The sequence below is a fragment of the Hemitrygon akajei genome, chromosome 6, assembly GCF_048418815.1.
Source record: "Hemitrygon akajei chromosome 6, sHemAka1.3, whole genome shotgun sequence".
NCBI lineage: Eukaryota > Metazoa > Chordata > Chondrichthyes > Myliobatiformes > Dasyatidae > Hemitrygon > Hemitrygon akajei.
In genome coordinates, this window is record NC_133129.1 from 44,055,656 (window position 1) to 44,077,814 (window position 22,159).

At 39.4% G+C, this 22,159-nt stretch overlaps 1 protein-coding gene across 7 annotated transcripts in view; it reads right to left on the minus strand.

Moving 5' to 3' along the window:
• Positions 1-22,159, minus strand: part of sv2ca (synaptic vesicle glycoprotein 2Ca) — a 183,573-nt gene that overhangs the window by 61,785 nt on the left and 99,629 nt on the right. The gene's annotated exons all lie outside the window — the stretch shown is intronic.

Sequence of the window (22,159 nt, forward strand, 5' to 3'; positions counted from 1 at the left end):
CATTTTGCACATCTAGGAAATGTGAGTCTGCTTTAACTTCCATTGAGAAACACCTGCATTTCCCTGCAAGTTCTGGCCCAATATTTCATGTAATGGTCTTTGACCGGGTTCTGTCTTTTGGTGTAACATAGCAAAAGAGAAAGTGTAAACGGTTGTATATAACGTGGCACATGGTGCTTTATTTTATCACATCTTTTCAAATTAATGTCAATATTTAAATTCAAACATTTATAGACCCGAGATGATAAGTTTGTAGGTTCTCCCTGTGAATGTGTAGGTTTTCTCCAGGTGCTCTGGTTTCCTCCCACAGTCCAAGAACATACCAATTGGTAGGTTAATTGGTGATTGTAAATTGACCTATTAGGGACAGCTGGGCAGCATGGGCTTGAAGGCTATTCTGCACTGTACTTCAATAAATAAATAAGCCTCAGGAGTTGTACAAATTAGGGTTTTCAGTGTTAGTAATTACATCTAAAGCAATAGAAAGTTAAGATATCTGAAGAGTATGTGATACATCAGGAATGCACAATCAACAATAACTTAATGATAAAAATTACTAGTTCATTCACCTCTTAGTGACAATATTTGATCGTAATTTGCTGTTAACATTTCCTATATTAACGCATCACTATTTTCCTTTCAGTTTTGTGATCTCAGCTATCACAATATATTTCCAACCTTTGCCACTGGGTTGAACTCTACCCAGACAGAATATGAGATATTGCTCTCCCAGCCTGAGTGTATCCTCATCACGGCAATAGTGGAGGTCTCCTCCACCTTCTCATTCTGGCTTTTCCTCCTTTCTCTCCATAAATGTTGCCTGACTTGCTGAGTTCCTCCAGCACTTCCTCTTGACAGGTGAACTAGTTGCTGAGGAGGTAATCATTTCATCACCATCATGCTTATAAATAGAAGACTGTTAGTTATGTTGAAGAAATCTTACAATTATGAGAGGAAGACCTTCACTACTGTACTATACTCTGCTTGTTGCATAAGTGTAACTGCAATTACCCCAGACTCTCAATGCTGAAGAAGGAATTAGGATGCATCAATCAAGTGAAGGAAGTTTGGGACAGGATACATTTAATTTTACATTCAGTGGGCACAGAAATATATTTTAGATTGCCTGGCTACTTTACGAATAAATCTTGTATCAAATAGAAAGCTTAAAAGAAATATTGATTACTTGCTTCTCTACAAACATTGAGGCAGTAAGGGAATAACTAGGAAGAATGGACATATTTTGAGTTGAAAGAAACCTTTTGAGAATGTGTTTAAAAGGTAGAGAGAAAGATGCATATTCATCTTAGAAGGAATTCCCAAAAAATAGAATCAAGGCAGCTGAATACTGTCCTTCAAGGCAGCTGAATACTGTTCTACTAAGCCTGAGTAAAAGCAATGTTAATTCATAGAATGCCAAGGGAAGATGTTGAACTGAGAAGATTTTGATTCTAGAGTGGAGCAAAACTACAGGATGTAGATTATTTTACAGCTGAAGACAAGAAACTGAGGTTTTGGAGGTTAGTCTGCCTGAGACCGAGTGCAGCTGAGACTTCTTGTTGAGTACAGCAGCATCAGAACATATAGGGAAGACTGGCGGCAGTTCAGAAAGGACAGCATTCAAAGGCATGCAGAAGGGATTCATGGCAGAAGGGCTGGGATAGGAGAGAGGGAGATGCAGCCATGGGTTAGGAAAGTTGGGATCCATTTAGGATCCAATGGCTCAGCACTATGAGACTAATCAGAGGATCCAGAAAAGGGGTGGAGAGACAGAAATTGCTATGTTTATAATGCAGCCATATCTAGATGTGATATTGATATAATAGGCAGCATGCCAAGAATAGGACGGGTAGCTTATTAATGTTTCTATGTATGGGAAGTGAGGGGGAAAGGGTAACAATTAAGAAAGAGAATGTGATCAATTGAGTCAGTAGAAATGTTGGCGAGGCAAAAGAGGAACCCTGCATCACAGCTGGATTTGTCATTTTGGAGCAATCCAAAGCTGAAAAACTGAATCATTGGGATTCCAACTGGGAGCTCCTATAGAAGCAGGTTTGAGTAAGTGGTAATGTGTTCAAGGACTTCACCAAGGGAACCATTGAGCATACAGCATTGTAAAGAAGCTACAAAAGGAGAAAATGCATCAAGTATATAAGTGTTTAAAACAGGAAAGGAAATGTTTCCTAACAAAGATAAATCTCAAAAAAATTAACAAGAGGTGGGAGAAATAAAGGAAGTGTTATTGATTTTATCAAGAACTTCAATAGAAGAAAGTCTGTTTGAGCTGATAAGGACATGGAAGATGTGGGCTGGATGCTCATGTGAACAATGGAGAAGGTGGTGAGGAACACGATCAGATTGCCAGAGGACTTGCTCAGTTTAGAGGTTGAAGGAAGAGTCAGTAGTGGGATTTTTATAGTGTGTGTTGATGCAATTGAGCAGTGGATGAGCTATGCTCCAAGGATACAAAAAAGACCCGTATATTTCAATCTTTTTAAAAAAATTGCACAGATTGAGACATGTATACCTTGGATTTGTCTATCCTTTCTGACGATAGAATCCTGTAAATATTACAACCACCGTTATGACATGATTTCCTACAAATCAAGTACCATTGGAACAACAGCCAATGAGAACATATTACAGTCATCATCGTTACGACATAGGTAATCATGGTCTCATGACCATGATTGTTCTTGGCACATTGTTCTGCAGAAGTAGTTTGCCATGGCCTTCTTTTGTGCTGTGTCTTTACAGGAAGCGAAAACTCCAACCATTATCAATACTCTTCAGAGATTGTCTGCCTTGCCTCAGTGGTCTTATAACCAAGCTTTGTGATATGCGCCAGCTGCTCATATGGCTATCCATCGCCTGCTCCCATGTTTCACATGACCCTGATTGGGGTATTTCAGCATAACAGGTCAGTGAGAAAACAAAAATAATAATTTTAACAAACTTTATTTTACTAAACTCTGCACAAATGATAATTATGGACACAAAAAAGAAAAGCACTTTTGTAGGTCATTGAGGTTTACCGTTCCAGCTGATTCCCCATAAAATCTCATTATGTGGATTATCGTCTATAATTGACTTCAGTGCAAGACTGCTTGAGTCAGCAACCATGAGATTTATGCCAACACATTACCGTATGAGCCTTTGATTGGAGGTAGATCTCTCTGACTCAACATCCTCATCCAGTAAGCTGCACGAAGCAATTTAAATTAATCTCTGCACATTGTCCCTGAATTTGCTTCAGTAGTACTGTGGACACGACAGAGCTCTACAACAATACCAATCATACTAATGAAGCTCCTAGCTCAGGACAGAATCAATGATAAGTCTTTGATATCCATTCTTTATAGAGCATAAAAGTTTATTGATCAATAAAACTCAGACTGCTCAAGTGGATTCTCTGAATTAATGGATATTGAGAAACCGGTTTTATTTTTTACCTTATGTTTGTAATACACTTTACACCAAACCCAATACGTTAATTTGATCCGTGGTAGGTACCAACAGTCTACTTTTCATGATAGTCATATACGAACATTTTGAAGAAAGGAATTGAAATGCATCTTTGTCTAGATTTGAGGTGAAACTTCATTAAATCTCCTGGCATATGTCTGTGCTTATTTTGTACTTGTGGAAAAAAAAGATTGTTTTTTTTAATCATGTATTGTATATCTTAAAATGGTTTATAAAATAAGTATAGATGCCTATTCCTCTGATTAAACACAAACAATGCTTGCAGTAATGTTTCATTTCGATTCAGCTGGGAATAGAGAAACTCAACACCACATTTTTACTAAGACTCTCATTGAAAGTTTGAGCCCTGAAGCCTGTAATATTTACCATCCACAGAAAATGAATTGAAAAAATACTGAGAATCATGTTTGCTGATCAATAAGTACAAGGAGCTGAGCCTGTTATTTTTCAAAAGGCACTTTCCCCTTCCTTTTGGCACTACCATTTTAAATCCTTATGGATTTCAGTGCCTCTACCTTAGCCAAGTAAAATTCTTCTAATACTGCTTGTTCTCTCTGAGTTTCTCCTGCAGTCCTTTAGTTTTCTATCAGCACGCACAAGATATTAACCATTCATGGCTCTAGGTGGCAAGCAGTGGTGGGTTAGAACATAGAACATAGAAAACCTACAGCAAAATACAGGCCCTTCATCCCACAAAGCTGTGCCTTAGAACTACCTAGGCTTACCCATAGCCTTCTATTTTTCTAAGCTCCATGTACCTATCCAGGAGCCTCTTAAAAGACTCTATCGTTACCGCCTCCACCACCACCGCCGGCAGCCCATTCCACACACTCACCACTCTCTGTGTAAAAACTTACCCCTGACATCTCCTCTGTACCTACTTCCAAGCACCTTAAAACTATGCCCTCTTGTGCTAGTCATTTCAGCCCTGGGGAAAAGCCTCTGACTATCCACACGATCAATGCTTCTCATTATCTTGTACACTCTATCAGGTCACCTATCATCTTCCGTCGCTCCAAGGAGAAAAGGCCAAGTTCACTCAACCTATTCTCATAAGGCATGCTCCCCTATCCGGGCAACATCCTTGTAAGTTTCCTCTGCACCCTTTCTATGGCTTCCACATCCTTCCTGTAGTGAGGCGACCAGAATTGAGCACAGTACTCCGTGGGGTCTGATCAGGGTCCTATATAGCTGCAACATGCTGCTCAAGCCAATTGTTTTCCTGTCTTCCTGGTTTATGTCCATGGCTTGTGCCCCTGAAGAGGAAGCAGAAGTATTTATGAGTACAATGGTGTACTTCTGGGACTGGTGGGCATCACAGGGGCTTGAGTACATTTTGGGTAGTGATGACGCTATATTTATTTGAAACTGTAACATTAATGAAACAGACCATAAAACACAGGAGCAGAACTGAGACCATTCAGCCCCTCAAGCCTGCTGCACTATTCAATCATGGCTGATATATTATCCCTCTCAAACCCATTCTCATGTCTTCTCCCCATTACCTTTGAGGCTCTTACGAGTCAAGAATCTATCAATTTCAATGACTTGGCCTCCACAGCTGCCCTGTAGCAATAAGTTCCACAGATTCACCACCTTTGGCTAAAGGAATTCCTCCTCATCTCTGTTCTAAAGGGACATCCTCATATTCTGAGGCTGTGCTCTCTGGTCCTGGTCTGAATCATGGAGCACTGTGACAAGATGATGCTGCATTCAATAAATAATTATCCTTTGGGAGACCAAAAAGGAACACAAAAATCAAGACATACAAAAAAGCTGGATGAACTCAGCAGGTCGAGCAGCATCCGTTGAAAGAAGCAGTCAACATTTCGGGTCGAGACCCTTGGTCAGGACTTTTGTTCATCCAGCTTTTTTGTACGTCTTGAGAATGCCATGTGCATTATGACTCCTATTCTTTCAGGATAAACAATATTTCATGAATCATATCACAGAGAGGAATCTTATGAAGCATTAATGTAAAAGAAGTCCATTGGGTCATTAAACTTTATTCTCAATAATGTACAATTTTCTTTATCATGGACTTTTACTTGTGGAAGCTTTCCAAATTTTTAATGCCACGGAAGACAAAATTTCAATATAATTGTCTCATTTCACAACTTACGTTGTTCACCTTTACTTAATGCTTTGTTATTCTATGGCATATCCTTGTTTCCCACAGTCCTGTAGTCCAGACAATTATTCAAATGCTCCCAACCCCACCCCAAATGTTGAACGGCTTCCTCTTGCACCCATACACCTCAAAGGGATCCAGGGAAGTTAACTTAAAAATGACAGGTAGAATTGGTCACAAATAATGGAACATGCAATAATGCTACATATAAATTATAAAGAACAGAACAGTTGTTCTGCTAATAGAGCTGCTGCCTCACAGATTATGTGATCCAGGATAACTTTTGTCCACTGGTGCTGTCTTTGTGGAGTTTGCATACTCTCCCTGTGACAGTGTGGGTTTTCTCTAGATTCTTGGTTTCCTCACACATCAGATCATCTGGTCGCTTCGGTTGCATGGGTTAGCAAGATAGATTCAGAACTGGCTCGGTGATAAGACGCAGAGGGTAATGGTTGAAGGTCAATTCTCTAAGTTGAAGCCTGTGGCAAGTAGGTCTCCCAGTGGTCAATGCTGGGACCTGTTATTCAGTATTTAAGTAAGAGTTAAGGATATGAATCTACATGGCATGATTAGCAAATTTGCTGATAATACTAAATGTGAGGGTTTGTTGATACTGAGGCAGGTTACAATAAAGAGACCTTGATCGGTTAGGGAGATGGGCTGAGCAATGACAAACAGACTTCAACTTAGGTAAGTATGAGGTGATGCATTTTAGACATTAAACCGAGGATAGGACTTACGATGTGAATGGCAGGGTACTGCTGAGTGTTGTGGAACAGAGGGGAGCTAAGAGTACAAGTGCAAAGTTCACTAAAGCAGCCATGTACAGACAGGCTGGTGTTTAGCATTCTGGCCTTCATCAGTCAGGGCATCAAGCTTAAGAGGCATTTGGATAGGTACTATCAGGGAAGGGTTTTTTATTTATTTATTGAGCTATGGCGTGGAATATGTCCTTCCGGCCCTTTGAGCTGTGCCACCCACCAATACCTGATTTAATCCGAGCCTGATCACTGGACAACCTACAATGACCAATTAACCTACCAACCGGTGCGTCTTTGGACTGTGGGAGAAACACGAGCATCTGGAGGAAACCTACGCAGGCACAGGGAGAACTTACAACCTCCTTACAGACAGCGGTGGGAATTGATCCCGTGTCGCTGGTACTGTAAAGTGTTGTGCAACTGGGATTAGCAGGGGGGATACTGTGGGACAAAGGGGCTGTTTCTATCCTGTATATCTCCTCGATTTTATGACACAGCACAAAAATGTTCAGATCGGTGGATTAATTGATCACTATAAATTGAGTTTGGTGGCGGAATCTGACCGATGGACGGGAGCAGATGATGGTCTGGACCAAAGGCCTGTTGGAATGTTGTATGTCTCTGTGACCCAACACACACATGGAATTGTGTCGGATGGCAAAAAATGAAAGAGGAGAGAGATCATGGTGTGATTAGTGACAATATTTAGTTCACATGAGGGTGTTACTGACAAAACTGATCTAATTTCAGGATATAATCTCTCAGAAGTACTTTGACAACTTGCCTAAACTCCACTTATCTCATTAAAAAGAAGCCTATGCAATCTGATTGGAACTCACTGCAGTCTACATTTGGAGGTGAACTTAAGGAATAGTTCTAAAGGGTAATAGAATTGAATTAATTCTTATTGCAAAAAGACAGATGACATGACATAATTCAGGTGCTGAGTTGATGTAAATGCAATGATAACAATGATGTAAACATAGTTTCAGCCAAGAACAAAGAGAATTAGAAAGGCTCAAATTAAACAAAAGAGAATTTAGGATTTTGTATCAATTGTCTTGTGTGACAGGCTAGTAATTATACATCAATCAACTCCAGATAAATACCTTGTCAGTCAAGAACTTAATGGTTCTAAGGATGATAAATCAAAGATAATCAAACACTTTGCAGCTGTACTGCTATTGGCATTGGGATTGTCATCGACAGGAAATTCTGAAACAGGGTACGTATGTTGAGTGGTTTGATTAATAAATTGAGCATTTGCTTGTCTATCTCCTGATACAGAGACATACTTTTCTTGAAAGCTGTACCTTTTGAATAGCTGTAGGCCTCAAGCAATTAAGTAATGTAGGTGAGCTTGTGTGAGGGAAAATTTAATAGATTTCATTGCAGCGAACAGATTCATCCATCCACCATTTGTTCTCATGGAATTTTTTGACCTTGTTAATAATCTGATAATTCATGTATTTTGACAGAAGCAAGGCATTGATCCAGTGATGTATCGTTAGAAAGGCTGTCAAATTGCAGAGGGTATGTGTTCCTCATGTTCTAAGTTAATTCTGATTTATTCTTTCCAACTTACTTTCCACAAATTTGTTCAAATTCAAATTTCAGTTTTTTGGCAAACAATGTTAATTCCACATTTGCACATTTGCAATACACCATACAAATAGTGCGAAAATAAATTATCAACAGAGCCTGGACAACATCCAGATGGGATTTAACATTGGCCTTATAACTCATATTTTGAACAAAGAAAATTCCATCCAGTTTCCTCTGATATTCAATACATCACAATGACTAAAACTCATACCTTCCAAGCCTTAATTAGATCAACTATTTCAACACATGACAATTGTGTGAACAGTGCAGATAAAGTCAGGTAAAGTTTTTATCTGTTAAATAGTGAACTATATTTTTAAAATGTTGGTGGACTGAACCTAGGATGCAGTAACAACTAATCAGAAGAAAGTAATGAAAATATACTATATGTATTGATTAATGCCAAATCTGAATTGGTTAACAAACAGGAATGTGCTCTAACAAACAGATTCTGAGTATCTCTGCATCTAGAATAGATGTTGAGTGAAAATACAGTGCATTGTTTTATCCATATGAGAGTTAATATGGCTCAAATGCTGATCAGTTTATTTACAGTTGCACATAGAATTTCACAGTAGAAATACAGTGAGTTTGGGAATTATGTACGAATGCTGAGGTTCTGAAATCACTGACTGAACTCTGCCAGCATTTTCCCAGTTGCATTCCCTGGAGTTAAACTTATGCAGGGAATCTACTTTCAGATTCTGCACCAGATTTGAGCTGGAACAGAATTCATGAATCCATTCATTAGAAGGTAGATTTTATATCTGCATGTGAAAATGATAAGAAGAATTTGTTGCAACTTTTAAAATTTTTTAAGTAAGGATATTATATATTTCAAATGTTAAGGTTTTTAGTTGATTTTATTACTGTTATCAGTCATATTTAACCGTATAACCATATAACAATTACAGCATGGAAACAGGCCATCTCGGCCCTTCTAGTCCGTGCTGAACGCTTACTCTCACCTAGTCCCACTGACCTGCACTCAGCCCATAACCCTCCATTCCTTTCCTGTCCAAATACCTATCCAATTTTGCTTTAAATGACAATACCGAACCTGTCTTTACCATTTCTACTGGAAGCTCATTCCACACAGCTACCACTCTCTGAGTAAAGAAATTCCCTCTCATGTTACCCTTAAACTTTTGCCCCCTAAGTCTCAACTCATGTCCTCTTGTTTGAATCTCCCCTTCTCTCAATGGGAAAAGCTTATCCATGTCAACTCTTATCTATCCCCCTCATAATTTTAAATACCTCTATCAAGTCCCCCCTCAACTTTTTACGTTCCAAAGAATAAAGACCTAACTTGTTCAATCTTTCCCTGTAACTTAGGTGCTGAAACCCAGGTAACATTCTAGTAAATCTTCTCTGTACTCTCTCTATTTTGTTGACATCTTTCCTATAATTCGGTGACCAGAACTGTACACAATACTCCAAATTCAGCCTCACCAATGCCTTGTACAATTTTAACATTACATCCCAACTCCTATACTCAATGCTCTGATTTATAAAGGCCAACATACCAAAAGCTTTCTTCACCACGCTGTCCACATGAGATTCCACCTTCAGCAAACTATGCACCATTATTCCTAGATCACTCTGTTCTACTGCATTCTTCTACGCCCTACCATTTTCCATATATGTCCTATTTGGATTAGTTCTACCAAAATGTAGCATCTCACACTTATCAGCATTAAACTCCATCTGCCATCGCTCAGCCCACTCTTCTAACTGGCCTAAATCTCTCTGCAAACTTTGAAAACCTACTTCATTATCCACAACGCCACCTACCTTAGTATCACCTGCATACTTACTATTCTAATTTACCACCCCATCATCCAGATCATTAATGTATATGACAAACAACATTGGACTCAGTACAGATCCCTGAGGCACACCACTAGTCACCGGCCTCCAACCTGACAAACAGTTATCCACCACTACTCTCTGGCATCTCCCATCTGTTGAATCCATTTTACTACTTCAATATTAATACCTAATGATTGAACCTTCCTAACTAACCTTCCGTGCGGAACCTTGTCAAAGGCCTTACTGAAGTCCATATAGACAACATCCACTGCTTTACCCTTGTCAACTTTCCTCGTAACCTTTTCAAAAAATTCAATAAGATTTGTCAAACATGACCTTCCACGCACAAATCCATGTTGACTGTTCCTAATCAGACCCTGTCTATCCAGATAATTATATATACCAATATATATATACCAATATACTCTAAGAATACTTTCCATTAATTTACCCACCACTGACGTCAAACTGACAGGCCTATAATTGCTAGGTTTACTCTTAGAACCCTTTTTAAACAATGGAACCACATGAGCAATACGCCAATCCTCTGGCACCATCCCTGTTTCAAATGACATTTGAAATATTTCTGTCAGAGCCCTTTAAAATACTATTTTAAATAGTATTTTCTAGATTTTGAATGTTTTGGAGCATCAGGGATGAATTCAGTATTATTTTAAAGCTTTGATGTCTTTCACAAATGGTAGAACTGAGAAACTGGCTTCATTATCAAGAATTCCACTGGCTGGTGCTCATTTTGGCCTGCCTATCTGATCCGATTATGGTGCATAAGGTGTTGGCACAGCTTAAGGCCTTGTCCACTTAGTGTCTCAGCCAGCACAATTAACTTTCCACATGTGAACCAGTGCATGTACGTCAGTGGCAACTTGAGTCAGTTGGGCTCACTAAGGGACAATATTTACTATCCTGTTTCCATAGAAATTAGCTGCACTGAAAATGACTTTTCATTTTAAGTTTGATGAGAAGTTTAAGTTATTTTTACTTCACATTGTTTATTGCCTATTTCTTGCATGACTTGTTTCAAAGCCACCACATGGGTAGGAACTAGTTGGTGCGAATAAAAAATACGATGCTAGTGTCTCTGATCTATACCAGCACCCACAGCACTTCCTTGAATAATCTATGTGAGCTTTTGAAGAGGAAATATGCCTACACATTAACTCATCTTCCCTGTAATAGATTAGTATTATTATTTTACTGGCCTTCAGCATGTACACCAGAGTCTTTGATTTGCTGTTACTTCAGCACCAAAGTCTATGGAAGTTATTAAACTTAAATAAGCTTTTATTTACTCTCCACTCCCTTCTTCCCAATGTGACATCTCTATGTGGGGGAGTGAAAGACACTGGAATTATAATGTGATTTAAAATATCAACAGCACCACCTTCTGGAAGGATGTTCAAAAAAACAAATTTTCTTTTCACTTCCTGTGGCACTCGTTAATAATTGGATTGTCACAGATCGGAAAGAACCCAGATTTAATCTCAGAGCTACATTTTCTGATTTTGGCTTTAACGTAGTGGGCGGTTCAAAGCCTCAGCCATCTTGGGCTGATGAAGGAAAGAAATAAACTAGTGTTTGTAGTTTATCCTTTGCCAAACGTTAGGAGTATCAGCGTATCTGGGAAGGAGTGCACTTGTCTGCAACAAGAGCTAATGGGCTACAGGGCTAATGACATAAGACAATAAGACCATTTGGCCCATCGAGTACACCAATGGGAAACTGCTCAACTCATTTTGCCTACATTCCTGTACCTGAGTAGGTGAGCTACAGTATGACAATGACACATGCATTTGGAGGCTAAGTTCCAATTTACCATCAATTCACTCACTGAAGCAAATGAGAGGATGGGATTATACTCAACTTCCTCTAAACAAATGTCCTCTGTGGGATAGTAGTAACCCACAACAGCAGTGATTTATAACGAGACACCAGAAACTCACTACTATTTGTTGTATCTATTTTTAATGATGAATTTCATCACTGATCTCTTTAAGCAAAGCCAGATACTAATGATAAAATTTATCATCACCTTTAATGTGGCAATACGGAGTTTAGCTGATTGAGGAAAAGCAAATCTAGCACAAAAGGAATTATCCACTGGCAGTAGTGATACCTGTTTTCCTTATGCTTCTGGGACTTGAACTACTTGCTGCAGACCTCTCAAACTATCACAAATGTCCGCCAAATCCACTGGAAGGATAGGTGAATCAATGTCAGTGTCCTCTCCCAGCAGATGAAGCATTTGTGATGGCTCAGCTTCTGGTCCATGAGTAGGAGCATAGGGAGTTCCAACATGAGAGATAGAATGAACATACCATCTCACAAGCTACCATCCCACCCATGCCATCAGTCACTACCTGGGACGTCTGCGGTGGAGTCCTTGGGTCAATTGGTATCGTCCATCACTAAAACTGGAGTGAAAGCAAGTCATCTTGTTCCTGAGGAATTGCCTCAAAAGAGCTAAGTTTTTTACACAGGCGGGTGCATGGAATGCCCTGCTGTGGGTTGTGGTAAAGGCAGATACCTTAGTGACATTTAACAAATTCTTAGAAAGGCACATGGATGATAGAAAAATGGAGGGTTATGTAGGAGAGAAGAATTAGATTGATCTTAGAGTAGGTTAAAAGGCAAAATCATAGGCCAAAGGGCCTGTAATATGCTGTAATATTCTATGTTCCATAAGAGTAGATGAACAAAAGATAGAGAATCCTGAAGATGGTGGTCCGTCAGCTGCCAAGGTTAAGGACATGTCTTCTCAACTGGAGAGGAACTTGAAGAAGGAGAAAATTATCCAGCTGTTATGAACCATGTGTAGACACTACCAACATAGGTAGGAGAATGAAGGTGATTCTACTGAATGATTATAAACAGCTTGTGTCAAAAGTGAAAATTAGAACAAGTTGGGTAATAATCTCTGAGAAGTAGCAGAGAGTAAATAAGATTAAAGGAGTAAACACATGGCCAAGAGGTTGATGTGGGAGAAATGGGTGCTGATTGATTGGGTACTAACACTTGATTTGGGAGAAAAGGAAGTTTTAGACAATATTTTAAACTTATTAAAATTTGAAAAGGTTCAAGTGATAAGAATTTTAACATATCAGAAAGAAATGAGAGAGTAGTGAAGGGTTGAATGGAAATTGAAATGACAGAAAGTATAAGCAAAACTGTGGAACAGAAATTAGAATCAGATTAACGATCGTAAAAGGTCAAAGCTGAAAGGTTTTTTATCACTACTCAGAACAAGCTAGATGAGCTGACAGCACAAATAGAAATAAATGAGATTGTTTTAACAGATGTTACGGGATGGAGGGTGACCAGACTTTGGAATTCAGTATTCATTGGAGATTTATCCTGATCAGGAAGAGTGACTCAATAGCAAAGATGTATGCTCCATGGTTAACAAGGAAAACATTTCCTCAGAAACTACAGCATGCAGACAAAAACTGGTGATAGACCACCCAACTGGTGGAGCCAGCAGAAAAAAAACTAAAGAGCGAGAAAATGAAGATGAGAAAGCCCAGGCAAGTAATGCTAAAGCAAACAGCAAGGAAGGAGATAGTCACGGTCAGTGCAAGATACCTGGAAAGTGGGACTGGGGAATTAATGATGGGAAACAAGAAAATAGTAGACAATTTGAAAGAAAACTTTGCACTGTTCTTCATAGTGGAGGATAGTGCAATTATCTCAAGTGTGTAATTACAAATAGAAGGGAAGACCATTCAATGATCCCCATTAGAACTCAAAATATTGAAAACACTGAAGCATCTAAAGCCAGACAATGGTCAGGATCTAATTGCCTATATCCCAGAAAGGAGCTGCAGAGAAAGTAGAGCCAAGGCTTTTTCAAAACTCCTTGTTCCAGGATGGTACCAGTGAATTGGAAAACCACAAATGGGAGATTAAATGTAGGAAAGGATAAGCAAATTCACTTAATATCTATTGGTGAGAGGGTGCTAGAGTCTGTAATCGAGGAAGAAATAGCCAGTTATTTAGTGAACACTAATACCATCAAACCAAGTCAACATAATTTTATGAATGGGAAATGCACAGAAGGGTCCAATTCCATAGCTCCCTGAAAGAGACTGCATAGGTTAATAGGACTGGAAGGAAGTCATACTGCATGTTTGTCTTTATTAATCAAAGCATTGATTTTTTATGCTTATAAACTTCTAGTTAGACCACATCTGGAATATAGCATTCAGTTCTGGTTGCTCCATTATAGGAAGGATGGTGAGGCTTTAGAAGTGGGTGCAGAAGAGACTTATCAGATCTGCCGGGAATAAAGGAAATGTGTGATAGGAAAGGTTGGACAAAATTATTCTCCGGAGCAGGAAAAACTTTTTTCTCTCTTTAGTCTTTTACTGCTGCTTCTACCAGTTGTCTAATCTACCACCAGTTTTTTTTCTTGAGGAGACCCAATGTAAGTTTATAAGCTTTAGAGTAGACATCCTGTATCTTTACCATAGGGCTGAAATGTGGAACTACAGGGAATGAGGTTAAGGTGAGAAGGGTTAAATTCAAAGGAGATGTACAGGGCAAGATTTTTCTGGAATGATCAGTGTCTGGAATGTGCTGCCAAGGATGGTGGTGGAGGCAAAAATTACGAAGTGTTTAAGAAGCTCTTAGGTAGGCACATGAATGGAGAGGTAAGTATATTGTGTAGGCAAAAGGGATTCGTTTACTTAGGCACTTAATTTGCCACAACTTTGTGAGGCTATGGACCTGTCCATGCACTTTACTGTTCTATATTCTATAAAATAGTTTTTGCCAAATTTCTAGTGTCCTTTAAGGATACAATAAGCAAAATTGATAAAGGGGAAGCTACAGTGTATTTGGATTTCCAAAAAAACTTCTTGATAATGTGTCACATACTGCATCAGTGTGTAGTATGGAAACTGCAATGCGGCAGCCAGGAGGATAGTTAAAACTGCATCAGCCTAGCCACCTTCAAGAACATATATACAGAAAGGTGCCTATTTATTCCTCTCCATAGATGCTGCCTGACCCACTAAGTTTATCCAGAATTTTCTGTGTGTTACTCTGCAGACTCTCTTGTGTTGGTACTTTTTTTTGAAAGATTTGGGAAGCTGAGGGCTACAGGAAACTGGCACAGTGGAGGAGATGAGGCATGGGGCAGATCAGCCCTGATCATATTGAACTGTAGGGCAGGCTCGAGGGGTTGAGTACTCCTATTTTCTTATCTTCTTATGTTCCCACCTCCATGGGTCACAAATGAGGTGATTTCAGTATGTTCGATCTTGTATGAATTTGTTGCTACACAGGAATTTTCAGAGGGTAAGCAGTTCCACCTGTGGTGAAACATGACAATCACTGATGCTCCTTTAACACAAGTAACATCTGTTAGACCAGCATGAAGTATAACCTGAACTGGTTCTTGCAATGGAGAAGAATGGTTTCTCAAAGGCCATTTCAAATCCTGGGATCTAATATTTCCTCAGTATTTATTATACAATTTGGCACAGTTTGCTTATTCATCAGCCATTCACACATGGTTAATAAAGCCTTATCAGACACACACAGCGCAGTTGCCTGATATCTCCAGTAACCCATGGACAATCCTGCACCTTCTCCTTATGACTGTGAGGGTTTCTTCCGGGTGCTCTGGTTTCCACACACAACACAATGAGGTGCAAGTAGGTTAAATAGCTGACGTAAACCGTCCCTTTACGTACCATACTGGCAGAAAGAGTCAAAGAAAATTAGAGAAAATAAGCTACAGGAGAAAAAATTGGAGAGTCAATAGCCTTAATGCTAGCTGGTGGCATAGCGGCATCAACGCCGGACTTCAGAGCGAAGGCTCCCGAGTTCAAATCCAGCCGGCTCCCTTGAATGTTCTCCGTGCTGGGTTGAGCGTCGAGCTGTCATCTCAGCCTCGTAAAAACAAGAAAGCCTGCTAAAAAAAAACGCCGTCACTACGGTGTCCCGATGACTCCACTCTGAGTTAAGGGCTTTCTCCTTCTTCTTCTCCAATGGCCTTAATGGGATTGTTTCCCTAAGAGCCAAGAAAATGAATAGCCCCCTTCTGTGTTCTGGCTGCCGACTTCCAAAAAGGGTGCAGAAACTCCATGCTTTCTGCTTTCAATTCTGTCAAATATTACATGAGTTAGATGTTGTTGGCCCTACATGCATTACCTTTCAGTGAATTTTGAAAAACTGTGAAGTCTCCATGTAGTTCTTTGTAGCTTTTTAGTTTTAAAATTAAATTTTAAGATTTTTAATTGTCAGATTCATTCTAAGAGTTGTAAACTACAGGGAAGGTCTTCCCTAATACTTTGGTAACCAATTCATTCCAGGTGGGAAAGGTAATTGGACCAAAGCCAACACATGCTTTTTACCTCAGCAAGTTAATGCGTGTGATAAAATCAATGGTTTCCCCAGGATATTCTAAATGGCACTAGGAATCATGCAAAACCTATTAAAACGTTTTCCACCACTGAATTGCAAAATTACATGATGTGTCAAACTTTGATGCCAAATGCACAAAGGTATAAAAAAAATCCACATTAAGTAAAAGAAAAGTCAGCAGATTATTTGATTACCTTTCCCTGTCAATCTAATGTTAAAGAACATTTTATTGGGAGAGGTCTACTGTTTATTAATGTGATTATTTCATCTATCCATCTCTATTTTTTTTATTTGGTCTTCACTGCTGAGACCACAGTAAGTTATTAGCTCCATATTTTCAGTTTGACTTGTATTCTGTTAGACTGTTTGAGGCAATTTATTATTTATTCTTTCTTACTTCTAATATTTATATATTTGTATATCTGTGCACTTGTAATGCTACTGTGACATTGTAATTTCCTTTTGAATCAATAAAGTATCTATCTATCTATCTCTTCAGTATTATGATGTGACCACCTAGATACCAAGAAGCTTAAATTTCCACATTAAAATGGTGATTCTCCTGGGCTTCAGAAGTAACATAGCACTTGTAAAAATATTTTATTCTTGCAATAGCACCATAGTTACACATATTGGTCTCTGTCCTCAGAAAGTATTTTGTTCAATTTCTGAGGTAAAGGAAGTGCCTTGTCCTATGTGGGGAAAATGAATTACGATTGAGCTATTCTCAGTGGAGTGTAGAAAATGAGTGCTGATTTTTATTGAGGAATGTGAGCAATAATTGACATTTTCTGTTTTTGTTTGAGATTTGTAATCAGAAGAACCTCTTGGGGTCAAACACTGTGAAGTTGTGAACACTCTGGTTCAGCATCAAATAGTTGTCCATGGATACTCCATGGATCATTTCCTAGATGCTATTCACGAACTGGATGTTCCAAATCACCAATATAAAGTCTACATACTTCTTTATTCTTGTCAATTCTTTTATTCATACATATCTATAATTCTGAGGTAGGGATGACCTATTTGCATAAACAGTGTTGTTTTCCCTGCAGGAGGTACAAATGAAATGTGAAATTTAACACCTACAGTGACCATAGCACGGTTGGGGTTCTGCTTTTGCATAACGATTTTAATTCACCGTCACTATTATCACAAACAAGAGAATATCTACAGATGCTGGAAATCCAAACAACACAAACAATGAGCCGGAGGAACACTGCAGACCAGACAGCACCTATGGAAAAGAGTACAGTCAATGTTTCGGGCCAAGACCTTCACGCAGGACTGGAGTAAAAAAGATGAGGAGTCAGAGCAAGAAAGTGGGGAGAAGAGAGGAAGAAACACAAGGGTGGTAGGTGAAATTCGGAATGGGCAGAGAGGTGAAGTAAAGAGCTGGAAGTTGATTGGTAAAAGAAATACAGGGCTGGAGAAGGGGAATCTAATAGGACAGAAGACCATGGAAGAAAGAAAAGGTGGGAGGAGCACCAGAGGGAGATGATGGGCAGGTAAGAAGATAAGGTGAGAGAGGGGAATGAGAATGGGGAATGGTGAAGGACGGGGGAAGTACTATCATCATTATCATCTCATTTTTTATTCTCATTTTGAGTTCAATATAGTTTTACCAAGCAGGTAGAATATGAGTAACACTGCAATACTGACATTTCTGCAAGAGAAGAGTGATATTTGATAAGGTCCAATACATTTTAGATTGTGGTCTGGCTGAGAGCCACCAAATGTCTTCCTTATAGAGACAATCAACTCCAACAACAAATTGTTCTATGGCTTAAAATAGCCATCATCCACTATAGAAGAAGGTGCAGGACCCTTTTGCAGCTTTGCTCTCCTGGATTTTATATGTACGAGTTGTTTATGAAGCAAAATTACAGACAGAACAGCTATACAACACAGCGTTACAAAGGGGATGATATGATTCTGATTACAGTCCAGCAAAATAGTCTGTAATTCAGACATAAAGTACTACGAGTGCAACAGTGCATGGATAATCAATTATGACACAACTCCTGCTAAATGGAAAAAAGTGCTTTCAAAGAAAATGGATTACACTTCGAATGGAGTACTATCCTTTCACCTCCAGCCATGGTTTCAAATCCACAGTGGGTACAAATAATGAAAGATTCTATTATCTTTTGGTTTTTAAAGGATCCTAAATAAAATGTAATCATTCTGATTCTTGTAACAGAATAACAGTTTCATAACACTGGCAAAGAAAAAAATGCCCTCACATTTAGGAGGCTGTTTACCCTGTCAAGAAGCATGGTTGCAGACAATCTTCATAGAATAGATCTGGCTGTTCTTGTCTAATAACTTGCTTCTGGTTCCAAAATGAAATCTAATCACTATTGATGTTGTTGCCATACAGCCTTTTATATGAATAGTATCTATCAGAAATGCTGCTCTGACATACAGTGCTCCATTCTGTTGAGTCATCAAGAATACTGTTGATCTTTAATTTAAGCACCTGTCACTTTAATTCTCCAACTTTGACATCTGTGTCTTTGGTCTCTTATAGCGTTCCAACAGAGTCAAATTCAAACTTACTGAGTAGCATCTCATTTTTTTTTTCCACTGAGCACATTAAAGTCCCTTCAGCACTTAATGAATTCAACAATTCCAAATACATTGATTGTATCGAAACTGGTTAGTACAGATAAATGGTTATCAAACATTGTCTTCTTTTCTCTCTCCATGATGCTGCCTCATTTGCTAAGAACTTCCGACATTCTCTTTTCACATTTCCAGCATCTGATGTGTTCTGTATAACACACTGTTTTATTTCTTCTTTCTTCACTTGTTTTTATCTCCTACTATTTCAGCTCCTCCAGACTAGAAGAGATTAATAAGCCTTTATCATCATCTTTGCCAGCGCCACCATTGCTATGTCACTCAATTTCTTTGTATCCACTATAGAACAGGCATTCACGTTGTTCTGTTTATCTATACAAACTCCAGCACCACCACCTTTTTCTAACTCTAACATCAGTCCTGAAACATTAACACTGATATGATTAGGGATAGTCAGCATGACTTTGACAAAGTCTGATTGAAAGCCTTACGAGTCTGATTGAATTTTTTGAGGATGTGACTAAACACATTGATGAAGGTAGATCAGTAGATGTAGCACATATGGATTTCAGCAAGGCATTTGATAAGGTACCCCATGCAAGGTTTATTGAGAAAGTAAGGAGGCATGGGATCGAAGGGGATGTTGCTTTGTGGATCCAGAATTGGCTTGCCCACGAAAGGCAAAGAGTGGCTGGAGACGGGTCATAGTCTGCATGGAGGCCGGCGTCCAGTGGCGTGCCTCAAGGATCTGTTCTGGGACCCCTTCTCTTCGTGAATTTTATAAGTGACCTGGATGAGGAAGTGGAGGTAAGTTTGCTGATGACACAAAGGTTGGAGGGGTTGTGGATAGTGTGGAGGGCTGTCAGAGTTATAGCGGAACATTGAAAGGATGCAAAACTGGGCTGAGAAGTGGCAGATGGAATTCAACCCAGATAAATGTGAGGTGGTTCATTTTGGTAGGTCAAATGTGATGGCAGAGTATAGTATTAATGGCAGGACTGTTGGCAGTGTGGAGGATCAGAGGGATCTTGGGGTCCGAGTCCATAGGACACTCAAAGTTACTAGGCAGGTTGACTCTATGGTTAAGAAGGCATACGGTACATTGACCTTCATCAATCATGGGATTGAGTTTAGGAGCCAAGAGGTGATGTTGCAGCTATATAGAACCCTGGTCAGACCCCACTTGGAGTGCTGTGCTCAGTTCTGGTCGCCTCACTACAGGAAGGATGTGAAAACCATAGAAAGGATGCAGAGGAGATTTACAAGGATGTTGCCTGGATTGGGGAGTGTGCCTTATGAGAATAGGTTGAGTGAACTCGGCTTTTTCTCCTTGGAGCGACGGAGGATGAGAGGTGACCTGATAGAGGTGTATAAGATGATGAGAGGCATTGATCTTGTGGATAATCAGAGGCTTTTTCCCAGGGCTGAAATGGCTAACATGAGACGGCACAGTTTTAAGGTGCTTAGAAGTAGGTACAGAGGAGATATCAGGGTTAAGTTTCTTACTCAGAGAGTGGTGAGTGTGTGGAATGGGCTGCCAGCAACAGTGGTAGAGGCAGATACAATAGGGTCTTTTAAGAGACTCGTGGATATGTACATAGAGCTTAGAAAAATAGAGGGCTGGGGTAACCCTAGGTAATTTCTAAAGTAAGGACATGTTCAGCACAACTTTGTGGGCCAAAGGGCCTGTATTGTGCTGTAGGTTTTCTATGTTTCTATGTTAAAGGCAACTAGGAAAAGGGCCGGAGATGGTGCAGAATGTAGCGAGTACCTAAAGAAAAATGATCATTTACCTTTAGGTTGTGGAGGCAGAATAATCTGTGGCTTTCAGATGAGAATTAGATCATTACTTGATTCAATAAAACTGCATGGCCATGGGGAAAGTACAAGTGAGTGGGATTAACTGCAATGGCTTGGTAGTGAGCCAGCATTGACTCAAAGGGCTGAATGGCCTCCTTCAGTACTAATAATTTTGTTTGTAATACTGAAGGAAAAGCAGCTTTTTCTCTAATCTGTTGCTCGTAATATTTTAATGTCTTTTATAGAGACTTCCCTTTTCAAAGAAAATAAGTCTAGAACTTGATTTAGATATTTTTAAGCCCAAATTTGAAATCTTAAATTAAACCAAACAACATTCCTAATGATTGGAATATTTGAGAAAATCCAGGGTCAAAATATCTGTGTTTGTGCCTTCAAGAACAATGAATAAACATGAAATGCTGGCAACGCAGTTTAGTTTCCTAAGGAATATCACATATCATATCTCATCAACAATGGAATATTCCCTTTAAATCCAGACCCTTGTCTCTCAAATGCTAACCAATGACTAACATTCTAATTACTTTTAACTCATCAGAATCACCTCTAATTGTGTACAGCTTTGTTTTAACAATCTCATGAATTGCTTTCTGAAAGTCAATAGAAAGAACACTCACAGACAACTCCTCCACTTCTCTTACCACACCAGTTCCTTCTCTGTGGCTTGTTCTTATCCTAGTGCTTAGTCAGTCATGCATTTTATGACCGATTCCAGTGACGTTGCCACAACTGATGCTGGGCTGACAATATTGTTGTTACCTGAATTCTTCCTCCACCACTTCTCAAATGATGGTGTAATATTTACAGCTTTTCAATCCAAATGTGCAGTTTGGAAATCTAAAATGCTTTGAAAAAGTATTGAATGGTACATTTGTAGCGGTGTGCTACACGCAGCGCTAAAATAACGACACGGAGTCGATAAACTGCAGTCAAAGTTAATTTTATTCGAACTCCACAGCCTTGCTTTAAAGCCTCCCTCATCCCACCCTCCCCGGGCGCAGATGTTCCAAGAGACACGTACTCGCAAACCCCGCAGGCTTTTCTCCCTTTGTTGCGGACCTAGCCTTTGTGCCTGCACGCTGGCTAATTGTGAGCCGGTTCGAGTGTGCTAGGAAGTGGGTCGCCACACATCTGTAATTTCCTGTTCTTTTTCTTTTCATAGCCTTACCTGCAAATTCTGGAAGCTTTTATGATGATGTCTTACATTTAGGTTACTTACCTAAAGTTCACTCAGTTCCACTTTTAGTTTCTCAATGCACCGTTAGTATGCTATTTATATCCACTGTGAAAATGGATATAAAGTACATTAAATGCTTCCATTAGTTCCTTATTATACATTAATCTCACAGTCATCCATCTTTCATAATGCCCCATTCTCTTTCTTGGAACATGTTATGCAAGCTCTTTGCCATTGCTTTCATTTTGTTTTTAACATTTATTAAGCTGCTTGTCCCACTTCCATCCAGGTAGAGGCCATGCAACATCCATGCCAAGACTACTAGACTCAGAAACACTTACTTCTCCCAAGCCATCAGGCTGATCAACATCTCATCCATTAACACACTCCACCACC